We start from the raw sequence: 26,923 nt of genomic DNA, 5'->3' as shown, positions 1-26,923 counted from the left end.
TGGAGTTAGAGAGTATAATGCTAAGCTAAATAAGTCACTCAAAGGAAGACAAACACCGTATGATTTCACTCACGTGAAATTTAAGAAACAAAACAAACAAGCAAAGGGAAAAAGATGAGAGAGAGAGACGAATCAAGAAACAGACTCTTAACTGTAGAGAACAAACTGATGGTTACCAGGGGGGAGGTGGGTGGGGGATGGGTAAAACAGGGGATGGAGATGAAGGAGGGCACTTGTGATGAGCACCAGGTGATGTACAGAATTGTTGAATCACTATATTGTAGGCCTGAAACTAATATAACACTGTATGTTAACTAACTGGAATTAAACTAAAAACTAAAAAAAAAAAAAAAAAAGATAATGGGGCAAGTGCCTACTCTAGTTCTGGATACACAGTAGGCTTCCAAAATTTCATTTCCCTCAGTCATCTTCTACAGCCCCAGAGATTCTTAGCCCATAGATGACATGACTGAAACTGTCGATCTCTGTAATAAAATCATATCTAATAGTATACTAGTGCACTGTCAGACCTCAATCTGAAAGCTCCAGGAAAGGCTGAATTCAGAGGATTCCATGCAACTCCCCAAAGCAATGACCTGACCTGTGGGTTTTTTTCCGGAATAAAATAGGAATAAACATATCTAATATAAACTTTTGAAGCTTTGAGTAAGAAAAATGTTAAACTTGGAGAAGTAGAGATTAACTTAATGTAAGAAATGGAGAATGCAGCAATGCATCTTGTTCCACTTGCTACTCTATTTAATATTAACTGGGAGATTGCCAATGGTATGTTTGAGTGTTAGAGTTTTTTGAAGTTTTTAATTTTTTTGTTAAATTTTTTAATTAAAAAATATCTTGGTAACCCCCTTTAAGTGTGATATCTATAAAGCTGCAAACATTCCAATCAGGTAAAAACTTCCTTCTCTGCAGGTATGTTGAAAAGCGGGAATAATCAGAGGGAGGCTCTCAAGGCTCTGAAGTCCTCCTTAGGCAGGAGGAGAGAGAGGAGAAATGGCCACTTAATGTTCTATATTAAAAGTAATATTCTAAAGTTCTAAAAAAGAAGCCCTCTAAAACTGTAACTTAAAAACAGGGACTATGCTTACACCATACACAAAAATTGGCTCAAAATGGATTAAAGACTTGGATGTAAGACCAGAAACCATATAAGCTCCTTGACATCACTCTCAGCGATATTTTTTTTGGATCTGACTCCAAAGGCAAAGGCAACAAAAGCAAAAATAAACAAGTGGGGCTAGTCAAACTAAAAGCTTCTGCACAGTGAAGGAAACCATCAACAAAATAATAAGGCAACCTACTGAATGGGAGAAGATATTTGCAAATCATATACCTGATAAGGAGTTAATATCCAAAATACATAAAGAACTCATAAAACTTCAAAAGCAAAACAAAAATTCAATTTAAAAAATGGGCAGAGGATCTGAATAGACATTTTTCCAGAGAAGACATTCAGATGCCCAACAGACACATGACAAGATGCTCAACACCACTCATCATCAGGGAAATGCAAATCAAAACCACAATGAGATACCACCTCACACCTGTCGGAATGGATAAACTCAAAAACACGAGAAACAACAAGTGTTGACGAGGATATGGAGAACAAGGAACCCTCGTGTGTCAGAGAGGATGCAAACTGGTGGAAGACAGGATGGAGGGTCCTCAAAAAATTAAAAATAGAACTATCATATGATCCAACCATTCTACTTTTGAATATTTATCTGAAGAAAATGAAAACACTAATTAGAAAAAATATATACACCTCTATATTTATTGCAGCATTATTTACAATAATCAAGATATGGAAATAACCTATTCATGAATGGATGAATGGATAAAGAAGACATGGTATACTGTATATATACGATGGATTACTCCTCAGCCATCAAAGAGAAAGAACTCTTTCCATTTGCAACAACACAGACAGACCTTGAGGGTATTATGCTAAGTGACATAAATACTGTATGATTTCACTTACATGTGGAATCCAAGTGATAAAACAAACGAACACACAAAACCAAACCAAACTCCTAGAGAGAGAAAATTGGTGGTTGCCAGAGGGGAGAAGCATGGAAAGGTGGGCAAATTGGTGAAGGGGATAAAAAGGTACTAACTTCCAGTTATAAAATAAGTTAAGTCACAGGGATGTGATGTACAGCATGGTCAATAATATTGTATAGCAAATTTGAAAGTTGCTAAGAAAGTAAATCTTAAAAGTTCTCATCACAAGACCAAAAAACGTGTAACTGTGCAGGTGACAGACGGTAACTAGGCTTATGGTGGTGATCATTTTGCAATGTACACAAATGTCGAATCATTATTTGGTGCACCTGAAACTAATGTAATGTATGTCAATTATACTTCAATAAAAACACAATAGGGACTAGGCTGTGGTTTACAGAGATTATAAAGACTGCATGGGAAACTGAAGAACATAACATGAGAACAGAGGTCTACTGGAAAAGAGTGTACTAAGCTTCAGGTGCCACCAAGCCCTCCACAGGAAACTTCTAAACAGAGGAAGTGACTCTAAATGGTTCCTTATCCAATGTTGGCAATATCTATTTCATGTGACTTTGTCTCCTGGCCATAGCCGACTAGACCAATCAACATAGAAACTGATCTGCAGCCTACAGGTGCCTTGACGCAAAAGTTATGCCCAAACACAACTGAGGGTAATTCGATGGACCAGTTAAGATTCTAGAGTTACTAGAAGTATATGCAAGTAATGCACTCTGACAAAGAGCAACAACATAGCACTCAGAAGCAGAGGCAGAGAGCACAATAAAGAAGCATTAGAGTAGGCAACAACAGATATCTGCTTTTTTTTTAATATATATGTATTTTTTATTATTATGTTATGTTAATCACCATACATCATTAGTTTTTGATGTAGTGTTCCATGATTCATTGTTTGTGTATAACACACAGTGCTCCATGCAGAACGTGCCCTCTTCAATACCCATCACCAGGCTAACCCATCCCCCACCCCTCTCCCCTCTAGAACCCTCAGTTTGTTTCTCAGAGTCCATAGTCTCTCATGGTTCGTCTCTCCCTCCGATTACCCCCTTCAATTTTCCCTTCCTAATATCTTCTATTTTATTTAAACATATAATGTATTATTTGTTTCAGAGGTACAGGTCTGTGATTCAACAGTCTTGCACAATTCACAGCTCTCACCATAGCACATGCCCTCCCCAGTGTCTATCTGCTTCTAAGGGGAAAAGCAATAGCATTTCTACGGAGTCTCTAGAAGAAGTCCAGCCTAATCATGGGCTCTCCTGTGTCTTTTCCTCCCTTCCATCCTTCCCCCTTTCTCCCTCCATAAGGTAACCGGAGTCTTTTTTGTTCCTTAAAATCAAAGAGCCTACCAAACACAAAATAGTTATTCCAATCTCTTACTTCAGTGAGCAGCAGTTACAAAACAAATGAACAAAAGTAGGCAGCCAGGCATTCAATGATTTTTTTGAGAACCTGATCAGATACTGTGATAGACTCAGAGGATACAGAGCAAGCAAAACGGGGGGGGGGTCCCCGCCCTTGTGAGCGTGGCACACAATCTCCATCAATTTTCAGAATTCTATCGGAATAAATACAGTGAATAATGATAATCTAAACCTGCTCAGGTTTCAGAAAGGACCAGGCATTTAGGTTGTATTTATAAAGTGATGACAAATATATCTTAACCTATTGGTCAAATATACTAGCAGACTCCATGTAAAAAGAAGTAATTTAGAATTTCTAATATTGGCATTTCCTGTCTACATCAACCACAATCTTGTTTTACCCAGAAAAATAATTTAAAGGAAAATAACAGATTTCTTCCCTCTACTAGTCTCTGTGAGTTATAGGAAACAACATTTCAGATACTCTCTATACAATATAGCCTAATACAGTCATATGTTAAAAGCAATTTCTTTGATGACGAATCATTTCAAATGAATAAAGCAGTTAAGAGAAACTGATTGTGAGGACCTACCACAGGTTTGAAGAGAAAAAAATGCCAATGGGAAGGTAAGTGGAGGTTTTTGTTTATATTTATAAAAAAATACATCAAGTTCAGAGAAAAGATAGGGAGAAACTAAAAGCATATGAAGGGTTTCAGGGGACAAAGAATGATTTATTATGAATATGATTTGTTTACAAAAATCACTCTTTGATACATTTATCAACTGAATTTACCTTTACATGCTTGAACTTGTTATTCTGCCTACGAAAATATTTTTCTGGAACAGAAGATGTTTAAATCTGAAATACGTCTTCATTACAAATGGAACTGCAGGCCGTTGCACTGCAAAGAATGTAACATCTCTTCGTTTTCACCAATTGATAAGAAGCAACAGAAACTCAATTTCATTTGTGTCAACATTCATTTGCTCATTTAGTCAGCAAACATTCATTGAGTATCTACAACGTGCCAGACACAAATAAGGATTAGCCTGGCAGAAATGCATACAACCAACCACCCTGCATATGACATATCCCAGCGCAGATACATACACAAGGTGATGTGGGAAGACATCATTGTAACAGTTACCACTTGCTCAGTCATTCCCCTTTTGTTGAACATTAAAGTTATGTCCAGTTTCCATTATTATAAAATAATGCTATGAGGAGTATCTTTGTAAAAAGAGATTTGAGGGCAGACAGTGGTATTCCGGATAGGTTCTTTAGGAAGAATCCCAGGTGTGGATTTCCTGGGTTTTAGGTCATACATATCTTTAAAGTTCTTGTTGCAAACTGCAAAGGTGCTAACAAAAATGTTATACCAATTTTATTTTCATCAGCTGAGAAAATGCCCACTTAACTCATTCACTTCCAACGTGAAAAACAGCAACCAAAAATGTGATTGAAACTTTTCATGATATACATATCTGAGGTAAAATTTCTTACATAGAGATATGTAATATAATTAATATACAATTAATAATATTACAATATTTTAAATAATATAAATTTTTTAATAATACAGTTCTGGGGGTGATGTAGCCCCTGGGCCTGGGACTAACGCAAACCAACAAGCCAACAGAAACACCCCAGTTGGGCAGTTACTGCAATAGTCCCAGGGAGAAATGATGTGGCCTGACCTAAGAGAGCTGCTTAAACACTGAAGGGAAGGGAAAACTAACATCATTTTTTAAAAAGATTTTTATTTATTTTAGAGAGAGAGAGCACAAGTGTGTGGAGGGGCAGAGAGAGAGGGACAAGCGAACCCTGCACTGAGCGTGGAGCCCGAGGTGAGGTTTGATCTCACAACCCTGAGATGGTGACCTGAGCCGAAACCAAGAGTCAGACGCTTAATCAATGGAGCCACCGTGGCACCCCTGAAAACTAACATCATTTTTAAGTTTTGCCATCATGTATCCTTCCTCAGTTATGTTTTTAAAATGGCACCACTACTGAAATGGTCAGCCTAGTTCCTGCTTCTGTATAAGGAGCACCTTTTCTGGTGAGGATTCTACTATTGTCTCAGTTAGCTGCTTTGTATATTTATAAGAAGGTGAAAAACAAAATTTCAAAAATGATCAAGGCAGCTCATAAATTCTACTGTGAAGTCATTTTTCTAAGTCTCCCCCCCCACCTACTTTCTGTCTCTGTACGTTTTTAAAGTTGATAAGGTCAAACCCAAAAGAAAGAGGATGGCACCATATCCCAAAGATTCATTTTCAAACCCTAAGCTGAAGTTCTGGTCTCCTGTTATACCCTGTAACACCTTTCCTCAGCTTTTATTTCAAATTCAAAATGCCCAGGACTGAGTTGCTACCTCACATTCATACCCTGATTAACTTTTCTGAGGTCTCCAGACCTCTGTTGCCTTGTACAGTAGCCATCAGTCACATGTGACAACATTTAAATTAATTAAAATTAAATAAAGCTAAAAGTACAGTTCCTCAACCATGCTAGTCCCATTTCATGTGCTCAACCACCACATGCACCCATTGCTACTGTAAAGGACAGTGCAGACATTCCCCTGCCCCAATGCAGAAGGTTCTAGCAAATAGCACTGCTCTAGACTCATTTTTTTTAAATCACATCTTTAGCATTTTAATGCCTTTTTGAAATGATAAATGATTTCTCTGCAGAGTTATCAGTTTGATGATCACACCTACTCAATCCCATAACCAAGCATTTTAATGTAATTGCAGAAATGCTCTCAACCAAATTAAGAGTGAATCCAGATAAGGGCAATTCAGGAAAAACAAACAAACACAAAATCAGCCAGTTCTAAGAATCCCTGTCTCAATTTCTGCTCTTATGACAGTCTCCAGGAAAAGAAAACCTTTTTCTCCCTTTTAAAAAAAATTATGGTAAAAAGCACATAACATGAGACCTACTGTCTTAACAAATCAAGAGTACAGTACAGAATTGCTCACTCTAAGTACAGTGTTGTACAACAGATGTCTAGGACTTTTTTATCTTGCATAACTGAAACCTTATACCCATTGAACAACAACTCCACATTTCCCTCACCCCCCAGCCCTTGGCAACCACTACTTTGTGCTTTTTATGTAAGCATACTCTTCAGATCCCAGCTGAGATGCTCCTTACATAATCACCAGCCTTCCGGCCTCCTCGCACTATTCAGTTCTGTCTCCTGTGTAACTCCACCCTTGGTTGCCTCTGTAACACTGGACCACCCATCCTACTGAGTCTTTGACCACTTGTACACTTTTCCTGAACATCCCCTGCATTTCTTTCATTAATATTCATTCGCTCAAGTGAGCATTCTCTTCCAGGGCTTACATCTTCTTTCCATAAAACCAAATTTACTGAATTGTGTGATAGTCCCTGTTGCGGGGGTGGGGGTGGGGGGAGGGCATGTGAACTGAAAATGAGCAAGCCACGCAACTGACTCCTGAATCTTGTTATCTAGTTCAGAGCTAGCTCTTCTTGGCCCTGCAGGCTGGCTGTGGGGCATTCTGAACTGCCTGTGACGTCATCTGTTTGTAATATTTGCACCTAAAAATCAACATGTTTAAAACCAGTCTTCTGGGGCATCTGATTTCGGCTCCGGTCATGATCTCAGGGTCCTGGGATCGAGCCCCACATGGGGCTCCCAGCTCAGCGGCCTGGAAGGGGGTAGGGCCTGCTTCTCCCTCTTCCTCTGCCCCTCCCCCCGCTTGTACTCTCTCTCTCTCTCTCTCTCTCTCTCTCTCTCTCTCAAATAAATGAAATCTTAAAAAAAAAAATCTTCCACATCAAACTCACTGTCCATTCTTGCTTTCCTGTCTGAGTCAGTCGTAAAATCGCTGCACGCCCCAGTAGCCTTGGTTCCAATGGAGAGTTATCTTTGTCTCTTCATCCTAGGAGCCTGCATTCAAACAACTGCCAAATCCTGTAACTGCCTTTTCCCATCCTCTCCACAGACCCTCCTCAGCCATAAGAGTTGAGAAACAGTTTCCTCTCACAACTGAAATTAATGTCCATTCAATGTCTTAGCTTTCCCTCTTGTGGGGGAAGATAACACATAAAAAATGCAAAGCATAATACAAAATGAGGTCTTAGTTTTATTTTTCTTTTGCCAAATTTCTCTTATGTAAAACAAAACCAAACACCCCAAACTAGAATAGTTATATTTTCTCAACAGATGCTGCTCTAATAGAATTCAAGGTTTGTTCTAGAAGTGAAAGTCACCTGCAGCCCCACTAATTTTAAGGAGTAATACTGTCATATTTTCCTCTTTTTAAGTATAAACTGATATCTTATTCTGCAGAAACAAATGGCTTTGCTCATACTAGCAATTCTTGTACAATGGCCTTGTTTTGTTTCTATGAAAATCTAAAATCCCAGGGCACCTGGCTGGCTCAGTTGGTGGAGCATGTGCCTCTTGATCCCAGGGTTGTGAGAGCCCCAAGCTGGGTGCAGAGATTACTTAGAAAAATGAAAAATTTTTAAAAAATGAAAGAAAATCTAAATTCCCAAAGCTAGCCCTTGAGTTTTTTTAGCTGCATTGTCCATTACAATAGTCACATGTGGTTATTTCAATTTAAGTTAACCTTAAATGAAGTTAAAAATGTACTGCCCAAATTGCATTTGTCACATTTGAGGGTGTACAACAGTCACAGGTGGCTAGTGAGTGTCATGCTGCACAATGGAAATCTAGGATTTTTCTAATCATCGCCAAAGTGTCTACGGTACAGTATTGCTCCATAGCATCACTTAGTCCTGATTTTAGCAATTGGGATGATGCAAAGATATAAAATGGTTAAAATTTCAGGAATGAACAAAAGTGTAATAAACATGTAACTTTAGGGGTACCTCGGTGGCTCAGTCGGTTAAGCAGTCAACTCTTGATTTTGGCTCAGGCCATGATCTCAGGGTCCTGGGATTGAGTCCCGCATCGGGCTCCCTGCTCCTTGGTGAGCCTGTTTCTCCCTCTGCTTCTCTCTCTCTCTCTCTCCCCCTCTCTCTTTCCTCCTCTGTCTCTCATGAATAAATAAATAAAATCTTTAAAAAAAAATTGTTTTAAAAGGATTGTAAGGTCAAGAAGGCTACCATGAGGAAAGTTTCTTTTTTCAGATATGTTATTATAGCTGAAAGAAGTTATGCTTGAAATTCATCAATGGAGATTATGCCTATTAAGTCATTAACTGCTAGAAAACAAAACACTGAAAGGATGAAGATTAATTATATTTAGAAAACTGCTTCTTCTTTTGACCTGTAACAGCTAAGCAATTTATATAAATTAATCCCAACAGAAAATTCAGATACTTGGAAGTCAGGAGTTCTTAAAATTATGAATTTTTAGGTGTAATCAACAAATTACTTGGCCCTAAAAAGCTGACTACCCCGGAGAATTAAAGTGCTGCACCTCCTGCTCCTAAATACTTTTAAAATTATTAAATTTCATCTTCATGTATCTCACCCGTTTATCATGGGAAAGCAAAACACATGCTCCTTCTATTTATTAAAATGTAAAAACTACTTGTGAATTTCTCTCTCTAGGAGAGAAATACCGAGTAATACCCAGAGACACTTAGAGGTTTTTAAAATCTTCAACATATAAAATTTATGGCAAAACATAAATTTGACTCCACGGCGCACACTGATCCCATAGCTTTTATTTTATTTATTTATTTATTTTTAAAGATTTTATTTATTTGACAAAGAGAGACACAGCGAGAGAGGGAACACAAGCAGGGGAGTGGGAGAGGGAGAAGCAGGCTTCCTGTGGAGCAGGGAGCCCGATGTGGGGCTCGATCCCAGGACCCTGGGATCATGACCTTAGCCAAAGGCAGACGCTTCATGACTGAGCCACCCGGGCGCCCCTGATCCCATAGCTTTTAAAGATAGCCTGAGGGGGCGCCCAGCTGGCTCAGTTGTACACCATGTGACTCTTAATCTCAGGGTCATGAGTTCAAGCCCCACGTTGGGTGTGGAGCCTATTTAAAACAAAATAATAAATAAATAAATAAATCCTGAGAGGGCAATTTAATACCTTCAACATTTGTTTTTGTAATACAACAGTGACAAAACAGCTTCCATACGAAACACGTGCCCCAAACAAAATTTTTAAGTGTGACTGTAATAAGAAAGTCAACTGCAATGATCAACACAAATAGTACATTTCAGTTGCTGAGTCACCTTCTATTCTTTACAGGTGTTTCACTTTGACACAAACCACTGCAGGAAGGGCAGAGATGGATAGGAGGCTCCATGCTATGAGATAATGCTGATGACATCTTTTTGTTCCTTGGCAGACACTTTCAGGGATAATGACTGGGTTTAGAGAAATCGATGACATTACATATTTCAGAGGAAAAGGGCAAATGGAAAGGAACACAGAGATTAAAAACTATCACTACCTAAATGAGGAAAGAACAGGCTTGAAGATTAATTGTAACAGACTGGTAATTTTACAGTAAACTCAAATTTAAATTTCTGTAATGATCTGGAATATACATTATGTTCCCACCACCCAAATGGCCTAAAAGACAATTTAACAAAGTTGTGACTTCTCCCACACTAGATTAAAATATGTATTGACCTGCATGATACTATAATAACTGCGATCTACGGTCATTTTGTGAGAAAAGATCTGGTAGCAGAAAATGGCAATAGCACCAAGGATGGGAATCTTTCCAATCCCACCCAAATCTCTCCTATTACTTGGAGCTAGGGTGTGCAAAGAACTGCTGGGTATCAGGAGCCCAACCAGGCATCGCAGCGAGTGGCAGAAATGCACTGATAGTCCAAACAGCACTCAAAATTCCCCTTCAGAGGTGGGAGATCCTGCCTCATTTTCAGGGCCTGAGACCAGGAGTGGACGGACTCCTTTTAACAGACTTAGAAAAACGAAGCCTATCAAGTCCCTCTGTCAACAATAGCTCCAACCCTGGGTAGAGTCACTTGAAGAACAAGGCAAAGACCTTGTTAACTGTAAATTTCAGTGATTCTTTACTAACACATACTGGCTAAAATTTTAACTTGAAATCTCAAAACACTTTCAACAAAAGCAATGCATTTATCCAGTGTATTTTTTGTAAAGATTTTATTTATTTATTTGGGGGTGGGGAGGAGCAGAGGGAGGGGGAGGAGCAGAGGGAGAGGGAGAAGCAGACTCCCCACTGAGCAGGGAGCCCAACATGGAGCTTGACCCTGAGACTATGACCTGAGCCGAAGACAGATGCTTAACCAGTGACTGAGCCACCCAGGCGCCCCCATCCAGTGTATTTTAGTGATTTCTTTACCTTCTCATTCCCTTGCTAAGCTGTCAGCTCCAGGTGGGCCTGGAGAGTGCCTTGTTCATCCTTGAGTATTCCAACTTAATACAATCTACAGTGTGAGGCAAACATCTGGTCCATTTTTGAAAGTTTTATGTAATGATCATTTGAATAACTATTTTTTTTCTATTTCATTTTTCAAAAAATCAGTTCCAAGAAATGAGACATCATGATTAAAAAAACAAAAAACCTTGGTGTGCCATTTGGTAGGGACCATTTGGTAAATTTGTTTTACCAATAGTGGGCCTAAAGATAGACAAACTCACCTACTGAGTAGGACTATTATCTAGCAGAAATCAGTAATAATAGTTGCTGTAGTAGATGCAGTCAAGTACACAAAGATGAATGGGCCTCATCCCATCAGTAAAATAATTAAACACGTATATCTATATAGCAAAGGGTAGCTAATGATTTAAATTTGCACTGCAGTATAGCTGAATTTCTAAATGAGCTTTCCCTTGGCTAGTAACAAAAATCTCTTAAATTTTATTCATTAGAACATTAGAGGGGCGCCTGGGTGGCTCAGTTGGTTAGGCAACTGCCTTCGGCTCAGGTCATGATCCCAGGGTCCTGGGATCGAGCCCCGCATCAGGCTCCCTGCTCAGCGGGAAGCCTGCTTCTCCCTCTCCCACTCCCCCTGCTTGTGTTCCCTCTCTCTCTGTCTCTCTCTCTCTCTCTCTCTCTCTGTCAATTAAATAAATAAAATCTTTAAAAAAAAAAAAAAGAACATTAGAACATATTCATGGTGAACTCCGTGCAAAGTGCAGGCAAGTTTTTCTATTTTTATACAGACTATGAAATAGCAAACTTGTAAAAACAAAGCACCCTGTACAACCACAGACTGACACCGACTTATAAAGGTAGAAATATTAAAAACAAATATGGGAGGGATGCCTGGGTGGCTCAGCTGGTTAAGCATCCGATTCTTGATTTCTGCTCAGGTCATGATCTCAAGGTTGTGAGATTGAGCCCCATGTCAGGCTCCGTGCTGGGTGTGGAGCCTACTTAGGATTCCCTCTCTCTTTCTCTCTCAAAATAAAATAAAATAAAATATGGGGCTGGGATAATCTTTAAACTACATGAGTAGCATCATACTACTAACTAATCCTTTAAACTGGAAGTAAATCTAAAATCATGTTCATGGGTGCCTGGGTGGCTCAGTCGTTAAGCATCTGCCTTTGGCTCGGGTCGTGATCCCTGGGATCGAGCCCTGCATCGAGCTCCCAGCTCCGTGGGAAGCCTGCCTCTCCCTCTCCCACTCCCCCTGCTTGTGTTCCCTCCTCACTGTGTCTCTCTCTGCCAAATAAATAAATAAATAAAATCTTTAAAAAAAATAAAATAAAATCATGTTCATATCCAAGGCCATCCAGAGTCAAGCAGCAAAGAACACACATCCTTTTCCACTTTCCATGCAATGTCACAAAGTAGCATAAATCTATCAAGTTAGTTTCACCTATAATTAAAAATCAGTAGTTTTCTTTTAAAGATTTTATTTATTTGAGAGAGGGAGAGCAAGAGAGCTGGGGGGTGTGGAGGGGCAGAGGGAGAGGGAGAAGCAGACCGCCCCCCCAACCCCTGCCGCCAGCTGAGCACGGATCCCGACATGGGGCTCCATCCCATGACCTGAGCCGAAGGCAGACGCTTAGCCGACTGAGCCACCCAGGTGCCCCTAAAAATTGATAGTTCTAATATGACAGGTCTTTTCCATATTCTGTGGACTTTAGATATATTTGAACCAGCGCTTCCTGAGACTCTGCCTTCCCTGTTTTATGTCTGTTGAAATTCTACCCATTCCTCCTTTAAGACCCAGCTCAAATATCATCTCCTTTGGTCTCCCCTCCACTCCTACCAATTCCCAAGACCTGCTATGAATTTAAACTTATTCTTCTTAAGATTCACAATTGTGTTTCTCTTTCTTATAACTATTAACATATACCATTATCTTATGACTCCTTTCAAATAATAAATAAGCTCCTTAAAGAGCAGGATCAATTTCTGATACAGTATCTATGTATTACAGCACAGCAACATGAAAATAATAGGGTACTTGTATATTTGTTGAACTGAACTAAGGAGACAGGAGTCTGGTACAGATTTTTCTCTTCCTTCAACAGGGCAAGAGCATCCTGTGGACTTGAGGCCATTCTCTGTATTCTTATTGAGAAACAATAGTAAGTTAAACTAATAAACACAGTCCTGGACATCAATCCATTACCTTCCTTGTGCCCCCTGGGTTTCCTATGTGACACTTTTTCCTGTTTATTTTCTTATATTGATAAAACAAATAATATCTTACATTTCCCATAATTTGTAATATTTTCTAGAAGTCAGTAATAATATTATTACATGCTGTGACACTAATTTGAACAATAAACGCTCCTATATAAGCTTTTCAGTGTTGAGCACTTTTTTAGAGATGCAGAACTAAGAAATACACTTGCTGAACATGCTATCAAAATTTTGGGCTCAAGCCCAAGACAATGAGGAGAGAACTATTACTTTTTGTATCTGAAATAATGCGAGTCCATAATAACTACCACAGACAATATACTTTTCTCCTACCAATTACAGGATCTCTCCCCAAGTCCCACAAAAGTATTAAGAAGGGCTTTACTTCTCTACAATGTTTATAAAGTTTTGTATTGTGTAATAATAAAAACTCTTCTTGATTTTAGAACGTTAAATTAGGTCCTAATTAGATTAAAAGAAATTAAAAATGGGAGTTTTAGAAAGTAAGACTCCCAGCAGAGACCATTACAGTTACATAATATTCTGATAAAAGTACATGGTCAATAGGACTAGTCTTTTGAAGAAACAAGAACATATGCTATGAATGTAGTTCCCTTGGTATATGAGGGAAACCTAGTTTTGTTTTTTATTTTTTTTATTTTTATTTTTTAAGATTTTATTTATTTATTTGAGAGAGAGAGAATGAGAGATAGAGAGCACGAGAGGGAAGAGGGTCAGAAGGAGAAGCAGACTCACTGCCGAGCAGGGAGCCCAATGTGGGACTCGATCCCGGGACTCCAGGATCATGACCTGAGCTGAAGGCAGTCGCCCAACCAACTGAGCCACCCAGGCGCCCCCTAGTTTTGTTTTTTAAAGATTTACTTATTTGAGAGAGAGAGAGAACACACAAGGGAAAGGGGCAGAGGGAGAGGGAGAGTCTGAAGTCTAAGAGAGGGAGAGGGAGAAAGCAGGAGAGAGTCTGAGCATGGAGCCCTGAGATCAAGACCTGAGCGGAAACCAAGGGTCAGACGCTTAACCAACTGGGACACCCAGGCACCCAAGGGAAACATAGTTTTAAATCAAACTTCTAAACTCAGCATCTACCGCCTAGGTTGTAACAAAATCAAAAGGCCTTTAGGTTATTCTAATGGAACACAGGATGCCAGGACAATTTCCAGATCTTTTAAAACACAATGATTAACAAAATACAGATCACTTGCTTAGCTTAGAGGAATCAGGAGGAAAGCATTAAATACAATTGATTTCTAGAGATTTATAAAACGTAAGTATTTTAACCACTTGAAAACCAATACTTCTTTACACACTTAGTAAAAAATAACAAGAAACTTATGTTCTAATTTAAATTGAGAAAGTACCTTTCACACAGCCTCCCAGGAACACAACAGCTGAGCAAATTAAAGTGTGTTTGATTTTATATTGAATTATATTCAACTTCAGTTGTAGTGAAATTTAAAAGAAAAACATAAGTTTTTGTTTAACTTTGAAAAGAACAGTTGTATTTTAATTTTTGCCTGGAATAGAAAATCTGATCTGAATAATAAAATAATCAGAATCTGATAGTTCATTCCCTCAACCGATGGAGCCACGCAGGCGCCGGTTATGCTCATTTAAATGGATGGTTCACAAAATTTTTTGATATCAGGACCTCTTTATACTAAAAATTATCGACCCCAAAAGCTTTTATGTAAGTACTCTCTATCCATAATTACCATTTAAGAAATGAAACCAAAGAACATTTTGAATTACTTATTCATTTAAAAGTAAAAACAGGGACACGTGGGTGGCTCAGTGGGTTAAGCGTCTGCCTTTGGCGCGGGTCATGATCCTGAAGTCCCAGCATCCAGTCCCGCATTGGGCTCCCTGCTCAGTGGGGAGCCTGCTTCTCCCTCTGCCCCTGACCCTGCTCTCATGCTCTCTCTCTCTTTTACTCTCTCTCTGAAATAAATAAATAAAATCTTTAAAAAAAGAAAAGTAAAAAAAGAATAAACCCATTACATGTTAACACAAATGAAGTTTTTGGAAACTATAGACAATAGCAAAAAATCACTGAGAAGAGGAGCATTATTTTACATTTGTGCAAATATCTGGCTTAATTAAAAAGAACTGGAGTCTTGTATTTGCGTCTGCAATTCAAAATGTTGCTATCTGTTGTAGTGATTGCACAACATGAATAAAATCTGGCCTCACAGCCTTTTCACATAATTTTGCACATTCTTTGGTACTACACTAAACTGGACAAATGGTAGCTTTTATAAGTTTGTTGCAATGTGGAATCTGAAGCCCTATCAATAAATTTCTTACTCTGCTGCATTAAAACCCATTGGCTTATCTTGTACTTGTATTAAATCGATCATTTACCCACATATGATTTTGTAATGTTAACCACTGGTCCCTTAGAAAGTATTGGCTCCCTGAGCTTTGCAGGTTTTTAGAAAATAGTGATACATATAATATAATATTAAAAATAAAATTTGTTAAATACCACCACTCATCACATCAGAGGCATCTGTAAGTACTGAGAAGTGGTCAAACTCATGGTAGAGCATACCAGTTTTCAAAAATTCTATTCTCATGAAAGCTCAATTTTTATCATTGGCAATAAGTCCTGTCAGTTGTTTTCCTTAAAATGGCAGGCTCACTTGGTTAGTTTTTGCGAAAATGTCTGCCAGATACCCAAGTCTGAGTAACCATCAGTCATTCTTTCCCGTACAAATGGTGATCAATAAAATAATTAGCTTGGCTCACAACTGTCACACGTCTGTTCTGTCCGGAGACAGCCACTGTATTGTGGCGTGCAGAAGAGCTTTGTGCATATTCTCTACTTTGAAACAGAGACTTAAAAGATAAGTAAGTATTCAACGGTCGAGATTTAATAAAATGTATAATCTCTACTGTCTCATCAAGAATATTCTTGAGTGGGTGGCGCCTGGGTGGCTCAGTCGTTAAGCGGCTGCCTTCGGCTCAGGTCATGGTCCCAGGATCCTGGGATTGAGCCCCGCATCGGGCTCCCTGCTCCATAGGAAGCCTGCTTCTCCCTCTCCCACTCCCCCTGCTTGCGTTCCCTCTCTCGCTGTGTCTCTGTCAAATAAATAAGTAAAATCTTAAAAAAAAAAAAAAAGAATATTCTTGAGTGAAACTGACTTTTTTACTGTGAATACAGGGTGGTGAGGAAAACAGTGGTCACCATTACAGTGTGATGCCCCTGCTTTGATTTGTGCCAAGGCCTAAAGGTCCACAGACCACACTTTGGGAACCACTGATTGAAATAAATGTTTCCAATGCACTGGGCTCTCTCTTTCAATTATGTATCCTTATAAGTGGTTTCAGTCATTTGCAAAAAGATTGCCACATTTTACCTTCATATTAAGACAAAGTATTAAGAAGCTCTTAGAACAATTATGATGTTTTGTTTTTCTCAATACTACAAGATCATAGAGTTTCTATGGAAGTGTTCATTTTCTTATTTGTGAAATAAACTTTCAATCAATAAAGTATATACAAACGATCAAGAACACCCTGTAGAAAAAGCACAATTTAGGAGGGGTGCTACCCTACCATATAGTAAAATATATTACTATAATACCCCTACCATATAGTAAAATATATTTCTATAATTAAGAGTTGTGTTGGCATATGAACAGATTCACAAACCAATGGAACATTCGTAATTATGACTCAATATCCGGAAACAATAAAAAAATTGGTAATTCAACCACATACACACATACACACACACACACACACACACACACACACACACACACCCCTTCACACATTACAAAAACACCATAAGCAAAATCAGATGACAAATACTTGAAATTTAACACCGACAATAGTTAATTCTCTAATTGTTTAAGGAGCTCCCAAAAATCAAGAGGGAAAAAACAAAACCAAATTAAAGAAAGGACAAAGAACAGGCATTAACAGAAGGAATTATGCATTAAAAGACAAAAGCAAACATTATATTTCATATATCAGACTGGCAAATAACCAAGTTAGGCAACATATTATTTATTGACAAGACTATAAGGCAACAGACACTCTAAAAAATTGTGGGAATGCAAGAATCCAGCAACTCTCAGGGACAGGAATTTGACAATGTCTGGAAAAATTACATATGCATTTATCCTTTGACCCAGCAACCTCACTTCTGAGAATCTAACCCATCGTTACAGCCATAAAAAATGGCGAGGAAAATGTCTATGTACCAAAAATAACCTGAACCTGAATCTAATCAAGCTTTTAGTCCAGACTTCAAATTAACAGGAAATAGAGGGTGAGAGGCACAAGTTAAAAGACAGCATGAGAAAACAAAGAAAAATATCCAAATTATGAAATATTCTATAGGACAACTGACCCAACTGGTTATAGGCATGAAAAAAAACAGCAGGAGCAACAAAAGAGGAGAGACTACTCTGAAGAGAGACTTCAAAAACACAGCTTCAGTGGATGTAAGTCAGAAAAAGTCAACTCTAAAAAGACATGGAACAATGAGAGGAAACTGAATAAGATGAAATATTACATGATATCAAGCAATTATTGCCAATTTTGTTAGGTGTGATATTCCCCCTGTAGTTATATAAGAATGCATTTATATATTTTAGATGCTAATGTAGCAGGGGTAAAAGAGAATGGCTTTTGAGACTTAATTAACTTAAATTACCTCAGCAACAATAACACCACTGGATTGATGAAGTGACAAAATCTTGCAATATTGAATTTGGTGATGGCTCTCAGAGGTTTGGTGTACTATTTTTTCTGCTTTTGTATAGCTTGATGTTTTTTATGGTAATTTTATTTTATTTTATTTATTTGAGAGAGAGAGAGAGCCCAAGCCGGGGGAGCGGCAGAGGGAGAAGCAAACTCCCCACTGAGCAGGGAGCCCGATGTGGGACTTGATCCTAGGACCCCAGGATCATGACCTGAGCCAAAGGCAGACGCTCAACCAACTGAGCCACCCCAGACACCCCCCCAGATATTTTCTTTCTTTTTTTTTTTTTAAAGATTTATTTATTTATTTGAGAGAGAGAGAGTACATGAGATGGGGGAGGGTCAGAGGGAGAAGCAGGCTCCTCGCTGAGCAGGGAGCCCGATGCGGGACTCGATCCCGGAACTCCGGGATCATGACCTGAGCCGAAGGCAGTCGCTTAACCAACTGAGCCACCCAGGCGCCCTATATTTTCTTTTTAAAAGGTTGTTATTTGGAAGGTCTTGGGCTAAGTACTGGGAGTACGAAGATAAAGCGTTAAGTGCTGACCTCAAGGAAACCTCAGGTAAATAAATATGGATGTACAATTACAATAGACGTTAGGAGCTATAATGGGGATGACCAAAATAGAAATACCTAACTCTGCCTGCAAGGGGGTGGATCAAAAAAGCCTTCCCGATGGGATAGATCTCTAGGAAGGAATGGAAATGTGTCAGGCCATCTAGAAAACAGATGGGTGTATGTGGGTACAACATCCTAGGTAAAAGGAACAGAAAATGCAAAGGCATGGCACATTTAGAGAACTATATGCTGTTCTACCAATCCCTGAATCTCAGGGAATAAGCCTAGAGACACAGGCAAGAGTCATATATCATGAATGCCAGACCAGAGCCAGGTGTTTTTTATGATAATTTTCTTTTAATTTTATTTATTTATTTGAGAGAGAGAGAGTGAGAGGGAGAAGCAGACTCCCCAATAAGCAAGAAGCCCGATGTGGGGCTCACTCCCAGACCCTGAGATCATGAGCTGAGCTGAAGGCAGCTGCTTAACTGACTGAACCACTCAGGCGCCCCTAAGAAAATATTTCTGACATCAATGAGGAAAAGGACCGGTGTGGGGGAGGCTGGAGAACATAATACCTGTTAGAGGGCTCCTATAATTTCTAGAAGAGAGAAGACCTGGGTTCACTAAGCAGTATGGATTAAGAAAAAGCATTCTGTTGAGAGCTACTTAGCAGACAGAACAAACAGAACGGAGGGGCTGACTGGATAGGAGGGGGTAGGAGTGAGTGAAGTCTAGGTTGCCTCTGACGTAGATGCCTGGATGGATGAAGAACGGTGGCACCAACTGATATAAAAGAAATCAAGAGAAGGAGGCAGCTTGGATTTCGGTTGACTCTAATAATCGGGAGATATAAATTTATAAGGCAGGTAGACAGAAGGATAGGAGTTTCAGGGAGAGGAGATTGCTGGCAAGAGTAAAGTGTTTGATTATTTTCAACCGCACTTAAAGAGCCAAACTTCCTGTTATGCATTTAATAGCAACTTCCCACCACCTGTTCATGAAGTCTCGTTCAGTGACCAATATGTGTCCCACTTCCACCACCACTATCCCATTATAATACACCATTGTATACAGCCCCACCTACGGGGCGGGAGCGGGGAAGACAGTAGAAAGAGGGTAAAATTTTTGATATTCTGGCCCTTACCTAGCTTTCCAAGGTTTGTTTTCCAAGTGGTCCTGACATGAACACTTTGCTTCAACTACCCTGATCTGCTGACCCCCAAACCATCCTTTGCATATTTCTGTACCTCTGTTCCTTTGTCCTTGAACCTCCACATGGAATGCCACATCCCTTCTTCATATTTATTACAGTGTTTCTAACTCATCGCCTCAGGCCCAACTCAGTTCCTACGTGCTCTATATTGAGTCATTCAACAGCGAGTTTGTACCCTCTTCTGGGTTCTCACTTAAATGACACCTGATCATACCTTTATATGGCTTTATCTTTTATTACACTAACTTAATTCTAAGAGTAATTCCATCTTACTTGATAATAAATTCAAATCTGGTGCTAACAAATGTTGACTGATCACATAACATCTCTATATATTACTAAGACTACTACACATTTAATAATATCAGTAGCTGTTTGGGGGCAATAATCGCCTTAAACATTTTAAAGATTTTATTCATTTACCTGAGAGAAAGAGCGAGCATGAGCAGGGGGAGAGGCAGAGGGAGAAGCAGACTCCCCACCGAGCAGGGAGCCAGCTGCAGGGCTCTACGTGGGGTTCAATCCCAGGACCCCGGGATCATGGCCCAAGCTGAAGGCAGACACCCAACCGACTGAGCCACCGAGGCACAGTGGGGAGCCTGCTTTTCTCTCCCTCTGCCTCTCCCCCAGCTTGTGCTCTCTCAAATAAATAAATAATATCTTAGAAAAAAATAAAGATGAGCATTCATATGATGTAAGCTTTACTAATTTTTAAGTATTAAAAAGACATTGAAGAAGAAGAAGATAGCAGGAGGGGAAGAATGAAGGGGGGGAAATCGGAGGGGGAGATGAACCATGAGAGACGATGGACTCTGAAAAACAAACTGAGGGTTCTAGAGGGGAGGGGGGTGGGAGGATGGGTTAGCCTGGTGATGGGTATTAAAGAGGGCACGTTCTGCGTGGAGCACTGGGTGTTATACGTAAATAATGAATAATGGAACACTACATCAAAAACTAATGAGGTAATGTATGGTGATTAACATAACATAATAAAAAAATAAATAAATAAAAGGACATTGAATGGGAACCAGAGCATTGTACTGGGTATCCTAAGTTAAAAACAGCCATTCCAATCAACCAACCAACCACCAATCAGTATGCACTAAGTGGATTCTTCATTTTTTAAAAAATTATTTATTTATTTGAGAGAAAGAGAGAGAGCGAGTGGGAGGGAGGGGCAGAGGGAGAGGGAGAAGCAGGCTCCCTGATGAGCAGGGAGCCGGACGTGGGGCTGGATCCCAGGACCCCGAGATCATGACCTGAGCCGAAGGCAGATGCTCAACTGACTGAGCCACCCTGGCGCCCCTGAATTCTTCATTGTTGAACAGCTTATGTAATAGTTCTTTTAAGACTATAAAAAGTAGAAAAGCTACCTAAAGGCGTTTACAAACTGTTGGTGAAATTAGACGTAAGTACCTCAAACAATAATAAACGGAACAATATGTAACTAAATGCTACGGGCAAGGTGATATAATGAAAAACGTACCAAAAAACCTGCGTTCTTAAGCACTGAGAGAACTTGCTCAGTTTCTGGGGCATCAATTTTCTCACGTGAAAAATGAAAGAGATGATCTCTAAGGGCCTTTTTGTGTTCACATTCTCTGGTTATACAGAATGCTGTGAGCAACTCTAAAAAACAGTTTTCAGAAACAAATAACCAAAATGCCTTAAAATTACCTTTTCATTATTTTTACTAGTTTAAAACAAATATTTTTAAAATAACCATTCTACTTAATAAGCTGACAAACTCAGATTTTGAATTTTTGGTAGAACGTTATGAAACCAAAATTAGAAAATAAACCATATTACAGATATACTATATAATTTACATATTTTTATAACAGAATGACTTTCACTTTAAATTTATCTAAAAACCTTTTCAATGTTCTACACTCCATGTTCTGTATAAATGATCCAGTTGAGAAGACATACCTACTCTTAAGAAAATTTTAAATAAAAAAAATCAATTTCTTGTAAGGATTCATGTTGTTTTATAAAATTAAAAATCTTTATAATCTATTATTGTAAATGATTTTTCAATGTCCTCACAAAATGATGTATGGGCTTGCTGTTTTCAGATATTTCTACTAAGAAATGTATTGTAGAATTTTAGCTTCACCATTAAGGATTACGAGGCCTCTATATATTCATGAGTCTTAATTTTCCATAACTTATTTTTTAGGGAGTTCATATAATCTTAATACGTCTTCAAATACAGCTATTTCTTCACCAGAATGCAATCTTCAAAAAAATACATTTTTCTCTTCTAAAAGAAGAGTCATCTGATCATCAGTACGCCAAACATGTATACAACTATCAGAGTTGATGGGTTGGCTACTTGGAAAGGAGGCCTCACTCAATGGCTGGTTGATGCTGGCTAATGGCAGGGGTACCATGCTTCTCCTCCACGTGATTCAAAGACTAATCAGATGGTGATTTTATATCATGATCAAGAACAGAAGTGAACTTAGTGAAGTTAAGTCACTCTTACCCATCATGTAAATGAAGTTATTGTCAATAAATCTGAATAGATATGGGATTATTTAAGCAGAATTTAGTTGGCAAATATTTGTCAATACTTTTAACATACCAAACAGACTTCTGAATTTCAAATACCCAATAATTTCTTTTGCATTTTGTTAATGCTATTATTTGGTTTCTTAGGGAAACAAATGAAAGTTTCAAATAAGGATGCTCTATGAAACAGAAGCCATAATTTAATTTCACTGATAAGCACTGAAATAATTTATTTCTATAGTGGCAAAACACAAAATCCAGATTTCTAAGTCTTGAATGGCAATATTCTGCAGTCTTATAAGGCTATGGTGTCCATCTCCACAAAAGCTAACAAACTTTCTCCCCCAGAAAACGTGTTTTTTTTTCTAATTTAGAAACAAGATGATCGTGTTTTTATTACAAAAAGATAAACACGTGTTTCAAAAATACACATTTCCCCAGAGAAAAAGAAAAAAGTAACACATTATAACAGTAATACTGTAGCATCCAAGCAGCAGGTAAATACTGAATCTCTTCAAGACTCAATTTATTCTTTCATAAAGTGGGGATGGTATCTCAACTTCAAAAGACTGTTACGAGGATTGAACGATATAAGGTATGAAGAAAAAGCCTACTACTGAGTCAGAGATATAGTGGGCCCCAAATGAAAAGCAGCCCTATATTCAAATTTTAGATAGAATTTCTGACAAGATTTACTAATTTCCTTACATTCTGGATTATGTTTCCCTGAGACCTTCAGTAAGAAATGAATTAACTTACTGTTATTACTACACCCCCGCCCCCCACAGCCACTTCTGAATTACAAAGCAGTGGAAAGAGGATCATGTGCAATGGGATGGAAGGCTTCACACCGGATGAGGAAGGATGGAGCTCGTAACACTGGCACGCTAAGGTAGAGGGCAGATGTTTGAGGTACGTGTGTATGAGGTACTCCTAGGTAGATCAGGTCAGATGAGTGCACTTTTCTGAACGTACCCCGTGTTTCTCACAGATGAAATTGCGTGAAGCAAATATAGAATTCACCATTATGATCAAATCATTCCCTTACACATCAACTGGAACAAAACTGCCTAAGCGCTACACCAGAACAGAAAGCAGGTTGCATTCTAACACAACATCACTTAAACGCAGCTCTTACTAAGACAGAAAGGAAGACTAAACACATTTATTATTATTATCCCACTATACCAGACTCAAGACTCTTGAATACATACAAGTTAAATTGTTTCATAGGAAAAAAAGTTAACTTGACAAAGTTCACAGGCAAGATGGAGAGAAACTGAAACATGGAAAATCTGCTTTCAATCATGTCATGTAGTTTATTATAAATAATACCCTATAAATAAATACTTGCCTTCTTTATATCAAAGATCTGGTCTTATTTAAAAAAAACAACAAAAACAGAGAGTTAATTTATGTAATTTATAGTTAGATTTGCAAAATTTGAAATTTGAAAACCAGATTCACAGAAAAAGATAACCAATTTTATCAAGAAAACTGAGATGCCCTGTTATCATTAGAGTAAAAAAATAGGATATATGTCTCAGATAATAATCAATTACTTCCTGGTGTGTAGATAAAGTATGTTTGTTAAACAGTAGTGACAAATCAAGTCTGCAAATTCTGAAGTTGTAATCAAGCAAACCAGGAAAATTTCTATCAACCAGAAGACATTCTATATATTTATTAAAAATGTAAATTACTCACAGAAACACTGGCCTTTAGAAGTGAAGACCAGTAGACCATTGCCTCTATACTAGGTGGAATAAAATCCAAATTACCTATTATTCTGTTTCAAAGGCTCTTAGAAGAGGAAAACCAAAGCAATTGCTTCTCTTGGTTAAGAACTATGTCTTGCAACTCTCAGGCAAGAAATGCAAATATATCTCACTATATTAGACTTTACAGACTTATAAAAGGAAAGGAAATAAAATCATCAGGGCACTTAGATGAAAACTTGGCAATTAGTAATAAAAACACTGAGTCAGTTCATTTCCATACACTTTTCTGTTCTTTTTGGATACTGAGAATTTCTATCTAGGTTGAGGGAAAGCAAACACATAAGAAAATCATTGAGGGTATGGTGGTCATAGTTTTAAAAGTTACCTTGTGTACCTGATAGCCTCATCCATGAAATGGGGATAATAATAGCACCTACCTCGAAGGGTAGTATGGCACAAAGCCTAAAATTAAGGCTGAACATTATGAGCTGCCTTGACATCTGATAAAATAAGGAGGATCTTAAATAGCCTAACTACAAATTCCCATCCTCACGCTGTTCACGTAGATAAGGTTCCCAGACCAAAAAACCCTCCTTACCACATGCACCAGGTACAATTCCTGCTTTTCCTCAAGTAGCAAGTTTCAATTCCCCACCAGTCCATGGAATTATTCAAACAAGCCAATCACAGATTTCCACAGGAACCAAGGGGTATCTCAACCTCTTGATATGACAAAGCCTCCCACCCACAGCCCTTGGTTGTTCACTCCTGAGTGCAACCTCCATGTGGCCCTGTGTCGGTGTGCAGTGTTTTCTTTCCCTGGGGTGTGAGTATATAGAACAAACTGCTGATCTCCTCTGTCCAGTGTTGGGTGTTGTGTGTCTGGCCGTCCCCATGACCCAAAGTTGGGGATCTCTCCCTCATCAATGGGGTAAATAGGAAGCTATTAAAACAAGTAGTGAGAACAATTATATGAGTGAATACCTGTAAACTTCTTAAAACAGTGTCACATTATCAGATGCATAGCTGCTACTATTAGAATTAGTCAACACTGAGTTCACAAAGCACGATGTAACTAGTCAAAATGTTTAAACGTTATCTAACAAGTTAAAGGAAAGATTTATAGAATAGACTGGATTTATGAAACTATTAAAATTGGCTCACAGTAGTCCCTTAATTCAAAATTTTGCTCATCAAATGTCCCAGACAATTAAAAATGGAAAACAGAATTGGAAAATATAGCCACTTAAGTGAGAAACACTCATTAACACAATAACTGGTTATGGATACTCTTTAATGAGTAGATGATGATTTTCAAGAATTAAAATTTAGACTGAAAAAAGTATTAAATATACAGTCACCAAGACCACATCACTCTACCTTGAAAATTAAAAAGGTATTTAATATTTAACTAGTCTTTTCCACACACTGTATTTAGATGATCGACATTTTATTCATGCTTTCACAATTGTTAAAGTAACAATCGATGAATATCTATTAAAAGCCAAAATAATATGTTTTCCATTTGTACCTCCTTTCATAGTTACTTAGAAAATATATTTCACTCCAACCACATAGTAAGCTCTCTAAAACCTAGGTCATATTCTGTATGCCCCTTTATTCTTCAAAAATGCTGGAATGAAAATATTAATTAACTGTAAATTAAATTATTTCAGGGGCACCTGGGTAGCTCAGTCAGTTAAGCCTCTGGCTCTTGACTTCGGTTCATGATCTCAGGGTCCTGAGATGGAGGCCCAAGTCTGGCACAGCGGGGAGTCTGCATGAGATTCTCTCTCTCTCCCTCTGCCCTCCCCCTGCTGGTGCACACTGTCTTGTTCTCGCTCTCTCTCTCAAATAAATAAATAAACAAATCTTAAAAAAAATAAATTATTTCATAAAGTAACCATCTTTCCCTACCCTTAGGTCCTAATAAGTAACACCTCTAGATTAATATACAATGTTCAAATTAAATATTTGATAAATTCCTGGAATTTATACAAGAAGTCTTATCTATCATATAGTATAAAAAGAAGAGTAATATAACAGCAGCTATCTTTTGAATTCAAAATTAAAGAGAAAAAACTAAATTTCTGTTTAAATATTAGTAAGTACAAGTTCCTAAAGAGAAATCCTAGAATGATGTATATGATAACAGAAAGGAAACTGCTATCCAGATAGCTACAATACCTTCATTCATTTCCAGATTGTATACATCGATGTCTACACATTTGAGTCCTCATTAACCACCTACACACACATTATTATTCCCTTGGCAATTTACCCACAGCTACTATGGATATCTATTAAATCTATGAGCTTTTGTTTTTGTCTCAATGCACCTTTAATTTACCATCTCATTTGGATTTGCTCTCTGCACTGAAATTATTTGTTCTACTTATTTCAAAACAGTAATAGCTCTTAAAATTTTTATGAAATACACATTTGTTATGGAAACAAACAAAAGACAATAACAGCAAGTAAATGATAAAAATAATTTCCAGCAATCCCATCATCTGGGTGTTGATATTACTAATTTTGGAGTCCACCCTTTTTTAAAAAAATTAATTAATTTATTTTAGAGAGAGAGAGCAGGTATGAGTGGGTGGGGTGGGGGACAGAAAGAGAGGGAGGGAATCTCAAGCAGACTCCCCGCTGAGCATGGAGCCCAACGCGAGACCCGATCCCAGGACCACGAGACCAGGACCCGAACTGAAATCAAGAGTCAGATGCCCAACTGACTGAGCCAACCAGGTGCCCCTGGAGTCCGCCCTTTTGTCTCTTTACCTTTTTAAAAATGAAAATGGATATGAAGTCATATCCTTTAAAAAAGAAACCCAGCCTTTTCCACTCAATAACCTATTACGGACAATACATTCACTATTCACTTCAATACATAGATCTAATCCCAACAGTAGTTCAGTATACCACTGTATTTATGTCACATATTTGTTTAATTGATTTCCTTATTATTAAGAGTAACCTCAGACTATTAAGCATTTACTGATAATACTTTAAAGGTAAGAGATGATTCAACTAGAAAGGAACCCTTACTGGATAAGGCTTAGTCAAGAAGGAAATAAATATAGACAAGACAAAAGATTACAAATGATAATGTGGTTTTATTCTTTAGCCTGTACTAAACAGCACTCTCACAGACCTTGACGGAAGGCGAGGTGGCCCAACAGTGAGAACCAAAGTTTTGCCT

At 38.3% G+C, this 26,923-nt stretch overlaps 1 protein-coding gene across 2 annotated transcripts in view; it reads right to left on the bottom strand.

Moving 5' to 3' along the window:
- Positions 1 to 26,923, bottom strand: part of SESN3 (sestrin 3) — a 76,995-nt gene that overhangs the window by 30,288 nt on the left and 19,784 nt on the right. The gene's annotated exons all lie outside the window — the stretch shown is intronic.

The sequence above is a fragment of the Callorhinus ursinus genome, unplaced genomic scaffold (genome assembly GCF_003265705.2).
Source record: "Callorhinus ursinus isolate GAN/ISIS: 27379988/994484 unplaced genomic scaffold, GSC_fseal_2.0 scaffold76, whole genome shotgun sequence".
NCBI classification, from domain to species: Eukaryota; Metazoa; Chordata; class Mammalia; order Carnivora; family Otariidae; genus Callorhinus; species Callorhinus ursinus.
The sequence above is the reverse complement of the archived record's forward strand: the minus strand, read 5'-3'. Positions and strand labels throughout refer to the sequence as shown.